General features: G+C 30.9%; 1 protein-coding gene across 1 annotated transcript in view; it reads right to left on the reverse strand.

Annotated features, from left to right (window-relative positions):
• The window catches only part of LOC134684691 (neuropeptide S receptor-like), a 61,828-nt gene extending 52,139 nt beyond the window's left edge, over positions 1-9,689 (reverse strand). The window contains exon 1 of the mRNA XM_063543996.1: positions 9,598-9,689. The gene's annotated coding sequence lies outside the window, so the exon portion shown is untranslated. The remainder of the gene's footprint in view (positions 1-9,597) is intronic.
• Between the last annotated feature and the right edge of the window lie 1,475 nt (positions 9,690-11,164).

Consider the following 11,164-nt stretch of genomic DNA (forward strand, 5'->3'; position numbering starts at 1 on the left):
AAATGTTGTATCTCCAGAAAAAAACAATGCTTTATGTGTCTAAATTGCTGGTTAATATACACGAAAATCGAACAATCGTTACTCTTTATGTACGCTCTTTTGATTTCCATATAACCTAATATGCATCAGTTAAACAATAATGCATTGCAATTGACGCTTTAAACCTAATACTTAATGTCTGAAGTAAAGTTGGAATCAAACCATTATTATATTTACACGACCCGCTAAATATGTGTTATATATATATTTATTTTGCTTTTTATTTGCATTGATAAACGGTTGAAGACGCATAATTTCTAGTTGATTGCTTGTCGGGAGATATAATAAACACTCTTATATTTTGGATCATGTCAATAGTATCAGTTTGTATAACTCCAATTGTAAATAATGTAATAATATACCCTGATGATATGATATTGTATTGGTACATGCTATGACGAAGTCTGTAAATTTCTCTTTTTTTCGAGCTTTTTTGTTAATGTTTTTATCACGACACAATGACCCTTTTAAAAAACTGTTACAACTGTTATTTCATATAAATAGTATAGGTCAATGTACGACGCATTCATGGTAGAAAAGGATAATTTATACATGAATGCAAATCTAACCTTTTTTTTACTAACGTGCGTTAGTTTGGCCTATCTATTATCACTATAATATACAATGTACAAAAAATGTATGTTAACTCTCGGAAAATATAAAATTCATTTGTACGAACTTGAGAAACAGGACGGAAAGCGAGGCTCGTTGATATTTTCTCCGTTATGGTAGCGAATACAATTATAAATATTTTTTTCTGACAATCTACACATATTGTTTTTATCCTGCAATTTAGACCCATAACTTCAAACTTAAGTTGTAAAAAAAATCAAAATTAAATCACTCTCACATTTTTTCTTAGTAATCGATATCGTTTTAAGGCGGACCGTGAAGAGGCCCCCAAAATAAACTGTTAAGCAAAAAGAAATATCCACATTACAAGAGACATTATTTGTGCAAATTCATTGACAAATAAAACATAAATGTGTGTATGTATATGTTATGTGTAAAATATAGTTGACTGCTTGTAGGATACAAAATATCATATTTTCCGTTAGAGGTACATGAAGTACCTTGTCTTCTTGATGTGTGTTTTGTTATCTATAAATGATAAATGTCTCGATAAATCAGTTTTACAATTGAATTATCAACCTTATATTGAATAATAAATCAACATGCACCAATTGTTTATATATTGTTGGCCTGTTATTTGAACAATTTTGGCTATAATGCATGGTAAATGCTTCACATAATGTAAACACGACCCTATACTAATAGTATTATTCAACATATAAGATACATGTTCCAAACCTTTAACCTAATTTAGATGTATTCTCCATACGAGGTTGATGAAGAAGTCTATACTAATGTAAGGGAACCATAACTAATGTTACTAATGTTACTAATGCTATTAGTCATGATAAACTAATAAACAGCACACAACAGTTTAAAGAATAAAAAAGCTTTTTTTTTTATCTAAGAACCCTCTGTTTATACATCAAATGGCATACACAACTGTCATACCTTTTACTGACAAATTTGACAAACATTTTGTGAAGTAAGGTTGTATTGTAGTCTATTACAATAATGTGTATTACAAAAGACGAGGTGGTACAAGAATGATTGCAAATACGATAATTATCCACAAGAGACCAAATGACACAGAAATGAACAACTCCATGTCAGTCATTGCACGGCAAATGTAAAACAATCCAAACGAGAAAACTAACGACCTTATTTATTTACAAAAACATATTAAAAAAACAAACATGCAATACATAAATAAAAACCACTTTACTACTGGCTCGTGGCTTGTGACAGGCACATACATACATAATGGACCGGGTTAAACGTGTTATCTTTATCCCCCCTAACGGGCAATAAACACACCTAAAATCTAGAAAAACAAATTTATAATATACTCAGATGCAATGTATCCAAAGTTAAGGACACTTTGATATTTACCTAAAAAGGGAATGTCAATGTTATGGATAGTAAGAATAACTTAAAGTGATTTCTTCATAACCACCTGAAACGGAGAACATCTTGTCAGAAAACAATCTGTCGACAGACTTTGTATACGATATAAATAACCTTGATTTCATTTTGCTATCATGATACTGGTTATAATTGCATAAGGAATTTAATCAAACATCTCATTTGCTTTTCTATGCATTTATTTTTAGCTACCACATATGCATAACTTGATGCGAAAATAAAAAAAAAATACATGTTTAATGCCTAGACCAATCAGAAGTGTAAGATAACATCAATATAAAAAAAACGTTGAGTTAAATGTGCAGTTTTGTTGTAGATATATTAATCCGAGTGAGTATACTAAGCCAGTTTTTAATGTACAGTGCATACTCTAGTCCGTAGAGGATTTCACTATCACTGCCATGTTGCTGTGTTATGGTAAGACATTCGTCGTTGTAAACAAGAAAAAAAGACTTATTACTTTCGAACCTTACTGTCATTTGGTTAACAATTAAAACTAACGACACAGCGTGCTTTATTATTTATAATTATAGCCAATATTGTTTCTCCTCTCTTTTGTATGAAGGCTCATCTATTTATTGACTGTAAAGTGAGATTCTTTACAGTCCTTAATTTAAAACAAGAAGCCATAGAGGGATTATGTCTGCAACGTATCAGTTATATATAGTTAAAAGTTTAAATAGTTTGTAAGAACAAATGCACCAGCTCAGACATATCGCATGATAGAAGGTTTTGGCTTTTTCTTAAAAGTTTGAACCCCTAAAGACACCATATCAACTTGATATATGAAGGAATATACGTCAAGGACAGCACGGACATGCAACATTTTTTTATGCAACACTCTCGTCCAGTTTTTGTAAATAATCCAATATCAGATGTGTTTGTAGACGCGATATAATTAACAAAAAATATCTACTGAACTCACTTTATTTCAGCAGCTAGCCATACTGCATATTTATGCAATGTATTTCCATTTGTTCAGCTATTTTTGTTATAAAATAACTGATATTACATATATTTTAGGAGTACTTTGCTTTAACGGTGGGAATGTATAAGCGGTCAAATTAAGGTATATTACGCAGTTGAAAATCCAATGGTCTATATCCAACCGAAATATAGAGATACATTGCTAAAGCAATATTGTGTTTAGTGAAATGTTGTATCTCCAGAAAAAAACAATGCTTTATGTGTCTAAATTGCTGGTTAATATACACGAAAATCGAACAATGTACGCTCTTTTGATTTCCATATAACCTAATATGCATCAGTTAAACAGTAATGCATTGCAATTGACGCTTTAAACCTAATACTTAATGTCTGAAGTAAAGTTGGAATCAAACCATTATTATATTTACACGACCCACTAAATATGTGTTATATATATATTTATTTTGCTTTTTATTTGCATTGATAAACGGTTGAAGACGCATAATTTCTAGTTGATTGCTTGTCGGGAGATATAATAAACACTCTTATATTTTGGATCATGTCAATAGTATCAGTTTGTATAACTCCAATTGTAAATAATGTAATTATATACCCTGATGATATGATATTTTATTGGTACATGCTATTACGAAGTCTGTAAATTTCTCTTTTTTTCGAGCTTTTTTGTTAATGTTTTTATCACGACACAATGACCCTTTTAAAAAACTGTTACAACTGTTATTTCATATTAATAGTATAGGTCAATGTACGACGCATTCATGGTAGAAAAGGATAATTTATACATGAATGCAAATCTAACCTTTTTTTTTACTAACATGCGTTAGTTTGGCATATCTATTATCACTATAATATACAATGTACAAAAAATGTATGTTAACTCTCGGAAAATATAAAATTCATTTGTACGAACTTGAGAAACAGGACGGAAAGCGATGCTCGTTGATATTTTCTCCGTTATGGTAGCGAATACAATTATAAATATTTTTTTCTGACAATCTACACATATTGTTTTTATCCTGCAACTTCAAACTTAAGTTGTAAAAAAAATCAAAATTAAATCACTCTCTCATTTTTTCTTAGTAATCGATATCGTTTTAAGGCGGACCGTGAAGAGGCCCCCAAAATAAACTGTTAAGCAAAAAGAAATATCCACATTACAAGAGACATTATTTGTGCAAAATCATTGACAAATAAAACATAAATGTGTGTATGTACATGTTATGTGTACAATATAGTTGACTGCTTGTAGGATACAAAATATGATATTTTCCGTTAAAGTTACATGAAGTACCTTGTCGTTCTTGATGTGTGTTTTGTTATCTATAAATGATAAATGTCTCGATAAATCAGTTTTACAATTGAATTATCAACCTTATATTGAATAATAAATCAACATGCACCATTTGTTTATATTTTGTTGGCATGTTAGTTGAACAATTTTGGCTATAATGCATGGTAAATGCTTCACATTATGTAAACACGACCCTATACTTAATAGTATTATTCAACATATAAGATACAAGTTCCAAACCTTTAACCTAATTTAGATGTATTCTCCATACGATGTTGATGAAGAAGTCTATACTAATGTAAGGGAACCATAACTAATGTTACTAATGTTACTAATGCTATTCAGAATAAAAACAGTTTCTTTCACAATGATGCAATATGTGCTCATAAATCAAATGCAGGAGATAAACTGTGCAGTTGAATTCAATAATATTTTGTTTACTACTTTGGCAGAAAAAACCTTAATATGTATTTAAGTACAGACTAATTTATGACATTGAATGTTCAAACAGTCATGTTTTTGTTTCAAGTTATTGAATATTCAAAGTTATTTAAAAAAAAACCAATCTGTTGTGATAGATATAATGGTTTATGTACTACAGATGGGTGCGGTCCTAACCTTGACAAAAGTTAACTTAGAGTTAACTTGTTGACTGCTTTCTAAGTTAACTTGATAATTTTTAAGCAGTCAAGCAAGTTAACTTCGTAGTTGGTGGACCAGACCTACGGTCTGCTTTTTTAGGACTGCTGCAGACCTATCGACAAGTCTGCTCCAGACCAGACCGGTGGACAAGTCTGCTTTTTACCAGTCCTGAGGACAGGTCTGCCCCAGACCAGACCTGTGGACAAGTCTGCTTTTGACCAGACCTGAGGACACGTCTGCTTTTGACCAGACCTGTGGACAGGTCTGCTCCTGGTCAGACCTGAGGACAGGTCTGCTTTTGACCAGACATGTGGACAAGTCTGCTATTGACCAGACCTGAGGACAGGTCTGCTTATGACAGATTATCGTTATAAGAGTTCTCATATCAGACCTGAGCTTTCGTTAAAATATGTAAACAACATTTGCATTGTTTTTCCACAGATATCATTTATTATTTACTCGCTAAACTCTACTAGATATTATACAAATGCTCTCTTTTATTTGATATACATGTATTCTTATATAAATAAAAAATGGCTATACGATCACACAGAGTTTGTTTTTATTAGAAGGCGGATAGAAAGGTTATCCAACGCATCGGAACAATATTCTTATATCACGGGATATCGGCAACATTGTCTACGTTACTTCGTTCCCCGTTGTTTACCTGTCCCTTCCTAAATATTACTTTTTGCATAAATTTATACTTGCATGGATATTTCATTGATATTCAACTTGTTTGCATTGGATTTACTATTCTATTTCCCGCAGAATATTCTAACAGAAATTGTACAGTGTCCGTAAGCATACGGTGTGGTAAAACTATCAACAATCTCGTCAAATTCGTCAGATTTATCGAGAGATTTGTCATTGCCGATATTTATATATTTATATGGGACGTCCAAAAATTATACTCAATGCGCACTTTAATGAAATAGTTGCCACTCGACGTTTAACTATAAACAAAATCAATCAACCGACATAATAGATTCCAAGAAGAGAACCTCGTATACTTTTTTTTATTAAATCATTTTAAATAGTACAAATGAATTCAGACATTTTGTTACTTATCAATATTTTGAATAAATGAGGACATGCTGGAATTCTGAATTTATGTGAACAAAAATTTGTTGTTATTATATTGCAATATTGCTGTTTATTGTCATGATTGTATTATACATTGAATCCTGACATTAAAAATAAGGCTGATTTACTATGCTGGTATAGATATTTACAAATTAAAGTTCACATATGGTCAGTTTTGGTGGATGCGGTCAAACAATTTTGTTGTACAAGTCAGCTGGAGGTATCAAAGCTACTGAAATTTTTTTACGTATCAATATTTTGAATAAAATGAGGACATGCTGGTATCCTAAATTTATGCGAACCAAAATTTTTTGTTATTATATTGTAATTTTGCTGTCCATTGTCATGATTGTATTGTACATTGATTCTGGCATAAAAAATATGGCTGATTAACTATGCGGGTACATAGATTCACAAATTAAAGTGCACATATGGTCAGTTTTGGTGGATGCGGTCAAATAATTTTGTTGTACAAGTCAACTAGAGGTATCAACACTACTAAAATGTTGTTACTTATCAATATTTTGAATAAAATGAGGACATGCTGGTATCCTAAATTTATGTGAGAAAAAATTTGTTGTTATTATATTGCAATATTGCTGTCCATTGTCATGATTGTATTATACATTGAATCCTGACATAAAACATATGGCTGATTTACTATGCGGGTATATAGCATTACAAATTAAAGTGCATATATGGTCAGTGTTGGTGGATGCGGTCATATAATTTTGTTGTACAAGTCAACTGGAGGCATCAAAACTACTGAAATTTTGTTACGTATCAATATTTTGAATAAAATGAGGACATGCTGGTATCCTAAATTTATGTGAACAAAAATTTATTGTTATGATATTGCAATATTGCTGTCCGTTGTCATGATTGTATTATGCATTGATTCTGGCATAAAAATATGGCTGATTTACTATGCGGGTATATAGCATTACAAATTAAAGTGCATATATGGTCAGTTTTGGTGGATGCGGTCATATAATTTTGTTGTACAAGTCTACTGGAGGCATCAAAACTACTGAAATTTTGTTACGTATCAATATTTTGAATAAAATGAGGACATGCTGGTATCCTAAATTGATGCGAACAAAAATTTGTTGTTATTATATTGCAATATTGCTGTCCATTGTCATGATTGTATTATACATTGAATCCTGACATAAAAAATAAGGCTGATTTACTATGCGGGTATATAGATTTACAATTTAAAGTTCACATATGGTCAGTTTTGGTAATGCGGTCAAATAAATTTGTTGTACAAGTCAGCTGGAGGTATCAAAACTACTGAAATTTTGTTACGTATCAATATTTTGAATAAAATGAGGACATGCTGGTATCCTAAATTTATGGGAACCACATTTTTTTGTTATTATATTGCAATTTTGCTGTCCATTGTCATGATTGTCTTATACATTGATTCTTGCATAAAAAATATGGCTGATTAACTATGCGGGTAGAATGCATTAGCAGTAACAAATGTATGAATAATTCTTCGCGCCAAGGTTGATGTTCATTGTAAGCCGCACTGAACACCATAACTTTAGGAATACAATTATTCATCTTGAATTATACGCAACAATTTTCGTCAAGTTAAGAAACAGCGTGACAAAACATGTCATGACACCAACATAATGATGCATTGGTGTTAAAATGAACAATATACGTATTATTAACTCGATTCTATCAAATACTTTAACCAATAGAACGATGCTTTATTTCAGCAAAAACCTCCATCAAAACCAAGAGTTAAAACAAAGAGACTGATACCCTAAACACAAGTTATTGTTACTGGTTTTGAAAGGTAAACTAGAATGTACAATACATGTATTTTGAAAGTTATGAGTTTATTGAAAATACTCATTTCAAACATGGCTTATTTCAACTGTTTTCTGTAATCATTTGCAGGATATTCAAATAACTAATTAGACTTTTTCAAACGCTTTAAAGACATACATGTTGTATCGATGCATTGCTTGTTGATTATTTAACATGCACTGGCAAATAGATCATGCATGGATTTTTGTACTCACACAGTTCAGTTCCAACTATGTATATGGATAATAAATAAACTCATCATAGATACCAGCACTAAATTTAGTATATACGCCAGACGCACGTTTCGTCTACAAAAGACTCATCAGTGACGATCGAATCCAAAAAAGATTGAAAGGCCAAATAAAGTACGAAGTTGAAGAGCATTAAGGACCAAAATTCCAAAATAGTTTTGCCAATTACAACTAAGGTAATCTATGCCTGAGGTAGAAAAGCCTTAGTTTTTCAAAAAAAACCAAAAAAAAACGGTAAACAGTAAATTAATAAATATAACCATATCAATGACAATTCATGTCAGCACAAAAAGTGCTGACTACTGGGCTTGTGATACCCTCGGGGAAATAAATCTTCACCAGTAGTGGAAAGATCGCTTTTATACTAATTTGATTGTATATAGTCTAAAGCAATTCTTACCTGAATATGTTTTCCTTTAGTTATATTTTCCTCGATTAAATTAAATTCAAAAATCATATATTGTATCTATACATATATATTATATTGTTAAGTCGTCTCATATTGAATAAATATCACATTATAACACCAATTTCCTGCTGAAGAGGAGTTAATATTTATAATTCAATCTTCATTTATTTGTTCAAATTATCGGTAACTCCTTCAAGTATATATTTTAAGGTTTTCTGGAGCTATATAAATTGTTTTAAAAGTGGCAAAATAAGACGGATATCGATTTATGAATATACATCATTATAACGTAAACTATTAAATCAATGTAATAACTCCGACTCGAAAATAAAATTTTCAATTTCCATCTTTGTTCTGTATTGACCCAATCATAATGAAAATAGAAAAAAACAACAATGAAACTATTTTAGAATTGATAGACTACCATCCATATCAACATTCATACATCTGATTACAAGAAAACATTGAATATAGTTGTTTTGCTTTGGAATAAGGAGAAGTATATCAGTTCGCTTATCATGTTTCATCTGATAACATATTTATTTTAGAAAACTTAAATATACCACAAAAAAGTGATCTGCCTAAAAAAGATTAAAAAAGCAACATAAAGTAGTTTCAATTTAAATTTTGGCAGGTACTTTATCGAATTAGTTTTATTTTCGTGAATGAACATTTTTATAGTAATATTTCGTTGCTATCATCTTCGTGCTAAGCGATGCATAAAATTGTATCATATATTTTTTATCCAGCGTTTTTGCTGTTAGTTGCTATTATAAACGAATAATTAGAAAGTATTTATATATATATTTGCATTACGTGTAAATTAATGGAATTCACTGTCGATTTATGAAATAAACACAATTTCTGTTCGTTCTACCTAATGATTATAATGATTATTATTCTTTAACATCAACCTTTAAATATTGGAAGATTGGAAATAGACACGCATCGTAATTCTAAATTGTATTAGAACCGATATTACTTATTTCTTTTAGATCGTCAAACTGAAAAACGAGAATACCCGCAATGAAAACAGAACAAAATATCCAAAGAGGAAATGAAAAACCGATCTTATGTGCAAAATTGTAATTTCTTATTATGCTTACCGGAGGTAGATGACTAGCTATTACACTAAACTCCACATTAAGTATTTAGAGTAGGACGATCTATTATGTTATGTTCAAAATGTGAAACTCCTACAATTAGAAAAAGACAAGGACGTGATTACCGATTTAGTGGCTTTACAATTCTGTTTATTAATTTTACTGTCTGCATATTATATAAAAACACACCTGCTTTAAAAAGATAGTTTTATTTATATAAATAAAAAACAAAGAGCTACCTATTCCACTTCTATAACTACTTCGGCCAATTTAAACATATGTTACTGTAACGGTGAACCCAGGAACAAAATCTAGTAAATGTAATTAAAATATTTTAAGAGATCTCGGTGGCTGAATGTTCTAAGTCGTCTTCCTCATTAAGGAATATGGTAGATGAATTTCATCTAAATTCACTTAGTCTTTATTACAAACTTTTGAATAAGAAATGTCAAATAATTAATGTAACAGTGCTGACATGCCAGTAAGCCTGCACACATCCAGTAACGTATGACAGTGCTGTAACAGTACAAGGTATGAACCAAGTATATAATCAGTTTTTGAACCTTGAGATCGACAGAAACATCAAAACGAGTAAAACATCTCAGATAAGAAAACAAAGCGTACGCTAACAATAATTGATAATTGAATTTAATGAAATGGTGTACCGACGTAATAAAGAGTCTGCGACAAGCATGGAATTGTGGAATTTAAACTACATGTAAATCAACATGATATCGCTTTATGGTGGAGCAGTATCTGCTTACCCTTCCGGAGCACCTTAGCTCACCCCTAGTTTTTAGTGGGGTTCGTGTTGTTTATTCTTTGGTTTTCTATGTTGTGTCATGTGTACTATTGTTTGTCTGTTTGTCTTTTTATTTTTTTTCATTTTTAGCCATGGCGTTGTCAGTTTGTTTTAGATTTATGAGTTGGACTGCTTTGGTATCTTTCGTCCATCTTTTATGGTAGAACACCTTAAATGATATTTATTTCATTTCAGGAAAAATCAATTTTGTAACTTATGAAGGCAATATTCAAGATGCGCGAAAGATATCAAAGGGATATTCAAACTCATAGCTCGATAAAACAAATGACTTAAAAAGTAAAACTCTGAAACGACAAACATAAGAACACATGCACAGCGTAGATAACTAAACTAAGGACTGTGCATCAAGAACCCAACTGAATTAAGCGTGTTTTCAGATGATTCCAAAGGGTAATAATATTTAACCTCCGTATTGCTGGTTAATGCATCTGTCAATCATTAGAGTAAATACCAAGATGTTAAAATTACTACAATCTATCACCGGTATATAATGAAGTTATGCAACCGACCATCTGCTGTTTTATTGCCGATGAAACTTGCATGCATACAAATATGTATATAGTTTACATGCTGTAAAATATGCATAACACTAAGAGGTTTATTAATACAAAAATGTTTTTGCAAATAAATGTTATTACTAATGGGAGATAAAAGCAGATTTGTTCTAGTGATTTCTATTTGCACTATACATTTCATTTGTAATAATGTTAACGATATCAAAATATAACAACGTTTCTAGATATATTA

Source organism: Mytilus trossulus, chromosome 9 (genome assembly GCF_036588685.1).
Source record: "Mytilus trossulus isolate FHL-02 chromosome 9, PNRI_Mtr1.1.1.hap1, whole genome shotgun sequence".
In the NCBI taxonomy this organism is placed as follows: domain Eukaryota; kingdom Metazoa; phylum Mollusca; class Bivalvia; order Mytilida; family Mytilidae; genus Mytilus; species Mytilus trossulus.